This window comes from Sinocyclocheilus grahami, unplaced genomic scaffold (genome assembly GCF_001515645.1).
Source record: "Sinocyclocheilus grahami isolate Dianchi unplaced genomic scaffold, SAMN03320097.WGS_v1.1 scaffold171.1, whole genome shotgun sequence".
NCBI classification, from domain to species: Eukaryota; Metazoa; Chordata; class Actinopteri; order Cypriniformes; family Cyprinidae; genus Sinocyclocheilus; species Sinocyclocheilus grahami.
Window position 1 is genome coordinate 352,410 of NW_015505350.1, and position 4,193 is coordinate 356,602.

The following is a 4,193-nucleotide window of genomic DNA, read 5'->3' on the forward strand; positions in this document are numbered from 1 at the left end:
GTATTCTGCAGTTCTCTCTGATGACGCAGTAATTTACCGCAGGAAGAAAACATCTTCGGTCTGTCCAATGATTGTAAAGTCATTAGGTCCGTCAGGCTGAAGATATTTGAGCGGTAATGAAACCAAAAATATTTAAGACTTTTTAAGGCCTTATATTAGGAAAACGTTAAGACATTTTAAGACTTTTTAAGGACCCGCGGACACCCTGAGTACAGTAAGGGTTGCACCGACTAATCGACTAGTCGACTTCAATGCTCTGCCATGACGCTTTAAGCTTGACGTCGCTTGACGTTCAAGCATATGTTTCTTAACTAAATCCCACAGCTTCACTACTAGTAGAGACGCTGCCAGGTAGAATTAATTCACACACGCAATCGCTCTCACTAATGCATTCATATGAATGTAATCTTTACTGTGCTACCTTATCTGTATCTGATTTAGAACGAGCAGAAATCTGTGAGAATTATAATGACCCAATGACAAAAGAACTGATACAAATGAGCCGTTATTGGAGCAATAGCCATGTGGGTAGCGCTGTCATATGCCACAGCTGTGCACAAGATGTTTGTCACAGCTCCAGACTTATTTGTTCATTAATGAAAGTCGTTCAACCCCTACAGTACAGTATAATATCAAATTGCAAATATCATTAAAAGCTGTATGCAAATTTCCATATCACTGACAAGAAGACAAATCTTGCTGTAATCTGGCCTGTTATTTGTGGAGTATTTTATTCTAATATTACTGCGATTTCTTCCTCCCTGCAAAATAATTAAACACAAAAGCATTTACTGAGCTCTCATTATTGCAGATTGTCACAGATCAATGCGAATAATCAGATTATCCAATCAAGTCACCTTTATTTCTATAATGCTTTATACAATAGATTGTGTCAAAGCAGCTTTACAGTGAACCTTACAGCTGTTACCTAATCCTAAAAACAGGGAAACGTGTGCTGATAATGCAAGAGGACAATAGAGAACAGTCAGTTTTCCAGTTAAAGTCAGTTCATTGTTGATTCAGCAATGTAATCATTCAGCTCAGGTCAGTTTAAATAGTATCTGTGCAATCAAGTCAACAATCCTGCCAGAAATTAAGTGTCCCAAACTAAGCAAGACAAAGTCGGCAGTGGCAAGGAACCAAAACTCCATCTGTGACAGAAATGGAGAAAAAAAAAACTTGGGAGAGCAGGTTTAGTCGGGGGTCAGTTCTCCTCTGGCCAGGATTTGGATTGTGTGAGGCTGAAAAACTCACCAGCTCTTACACAGATGATCTGAAGAAGAATCACAACAGGAGCAGCAAACACTGCAAACTCAACAATAATCACAATCACTGCAGGAAAGATGTGTGGACAGATGATAGACACAATCAAGAGGGGGTGGGGGGGGGGAGACAGACTCAGTCTGTGAAATTGGGAATGAAATGAAAAGTATAAAACGACGAGGCTGAGGCTTTTGACTTGATCTGAATGTCACAGAACAAGTGATACATGCATTATAAGCCAATTGAACATGATATGAAACTCATAAGAAAACACAATTATATAATTTATATCATGAAACAAAATGGTATACAATAAACCTTTTTGACATTGTTCTTTGGAGAGGAACTCCATCCTTGAGTTGATCTGAATCTCACAGTTGAATCTGCTGGTTTTGAAGATGAAGATTAACTTTATTCACTGTGAAAACTTTAGATAATATTTCTTCGTTTTGCCACTTGTAATGTCTGGTTAGGACAGATTTATCCAGATGATATTTTATTACTTGATGCATTATTGTGTCTCATTTGGTGAGGACACAGCATCAGACCTGAAAGTGCTGGATCTGAAGATGATCTACTTACTGTGATTGTGTTTTGTATGACTGTGTAAAGCAGATGAACAATTGAAATGCTTCCCACATGCAGTGCAGTGATACGGTTTCTCTCCAGTGTGGATCCTCTCGTGTTTTTTCAGAGTTGTTGACTGACTGAATCTCTTGTCACAGTGTGAACACTTATAAGGTTTTTCTCCAGTGTGAATCCTCTGGTGCTGTTTTAAATGTTCAGCTGTAGAAAAAGTCCTCTCACACTCAAAGCACACATGATCTCTCGCACCAGTATGTATTTTCTGATGTTTTTTTGCATTTTCTAAACATGAAAATCTCTTTCCACACAAATGACATGAATATGGCTTCTCCTTTGTATGAACTCTCAGGTGTTTCCTCAGGTCTGAAGCTCTCAAAAATGTTTTGTCGCATTGATCACATGCGTACAGTTTCTCTCTAGTGTGGATGTTCATATGTTCCTTAAGGTGTGCTGATTGTGTGAAACTCTTCCCACATTGATCACAAGTGTATGGCTTCTCTCCAGTATGAACTCTCATATGCCCTGTAAGGTGTCCTTTTCGTGTGAAACTTTTCCCGCACTGATCACATGTATAAAGTTTCTCTCCAGTGTGGATCCTCATATGCTCTGTAAGATGTCCTTTTAGTGTGAAACTCTTCCCGCATTGACCACAAGTGTATGGTTTCTCTCCAGTATGAACTCTCATATGTCCTGTAAGGTGTCCTTTTCGTGTGAAACTTTTCCCGCACTGATCACATGTATAAAGTTTCTCTCCAGTGTGGATCCTCATATGCTCTGTAAGATGTCCTTTTAGTGTGAAACTCTTCCCGCATTGACCACAAGTGTATGGTTTCTCTCCAGTATGAACTCTCATATGTCCTGTAAGGTGTCCTTTTCGTGTGAAACTCTTCCCGCACTGATCACATGTGTACGGTTTCTCTCCAGTGTGTATCCTCTCGTGTGTTTTTAGGATTCCTGACCGACTGAATCTCTTGTCACAGTGTGAACACTTGTGAGGTTTCTCTCCAGTGTGGATGTTTATGTGTATCTTAAGGCTTGATGACTGAGTGAAGCTCTTCCCACACTGATCACAAGTGTACGGTTTCTCTTCAGTATGAACTCTCATGTGAACATCAAATTTATTTTTGCTTGTGAAACTCTTTCCACACTGAGTGCAGGTGAAAGATTTCTTGGCTCTTCTTTTCTTTATATCTTTTTGTTTGGTTTGAGAGCAATTCAAAGTTTCTTCTTTAGGTTTCTCCTCAACTTCACTCAATTCTTCATTCTCCTTGGTTTCTTCAATCAACTCTGAAATAAAGTAAAAATGGTTCATTTTCAGTAACTCTCAGTAACCCTGATTAACCCTGATGTAACAGTGTAAAGTAGACAGTTGCTATACCAAATTTTGGTCATTTTGATGCATTTTTGTACATTATATCTCCATGAATGAGGTACATTGATCTTCCAATTATTATTTTTAAAACATTATAAGCACAATTAACATGTTTTTACAGGGAGAACTATTAAATATGTTTGATCAACTACACAATTATCTAACAATGTTATTGAAAAAAGTAACCTACTACAACAAATCATAATCTGCTTGAAGCTTTATAACCATCAGCATTATTAATGAAGAATAAACACCAACCTGTTTGTTCTTCAGTATCTTCAGTGCGTTTCATTCTGCAGGGTTTGTGGGAGGAGCTTCACTGAACATGAATTTCTGTGTGGAAGCAGATTTGCCAAATTTTTTAATAATTTACATATTTAAGCATTTATGTATTAGAAGCAGAAGAGACTTACAAATACAAAGTGTTGCCTCTGTAAATTATTATATTACTATATTAAAAGTAACAGTGTCAACACAAAGAGCAGATCAATTTAAAATGCTCATTCAGTAACACATGTGCGCCAATTCACACATTCTATGCATTTCTGTTTTCTGTCTTTCTAATGTTAACATTTCTAACCATATTTAATTTTTCATTCTGCCTTAGTATTAACATTCAAGAAGATATCCGTCTAGAAATATAGAAAATAATACAATGTAAATTCTTCCAAATATAAATAACAGTTAGCGTGAAAAATTAAAGCATAAACACAGACATTTGATGCCACCCATCTTCATTTACAATTACAGGTAAATAACTACACTGTATCTAAATATAGTTTGATTTTCTAACAACTACATTCAGAGCAATTAAAGTAATTAAATTATTAACATGTCAGTTTTATATGTGCAGTAATTGACAATGATCATAAAATCTTCTTTAAACAGAAAGAGTACCACAAAGCACAAATTTTTATATATATATACACATTTCCAGTGTATATATCAATCCACTAACATTACACTGAAGTTG

The 4,193-nt window shown here is 36.7% G+C and overlaps 1 long non-coding RNA gene across 1 annotated transcript; it reads left to right on the top strand.

The window, feature by feature from the left end:
- Positions 1 to 2,168: 2,168 nt before the first annotated feature.
- LOC107593457 (uncharacterized) lies at positions 2,169 to 2,953 on the top strand. Its single transcript, XR_001610087.1, has 3 exons — positions 2,169 to 2,545; positions 2,714 to 2,760; positions 2,845 to 2,953. It is a non-coding gene; the product is annotated as an uncharacterized lncRNA (long non-coding RNA).
- Positions 2,954 to 4,193: the final 1,240 nt, after the last annotated feature.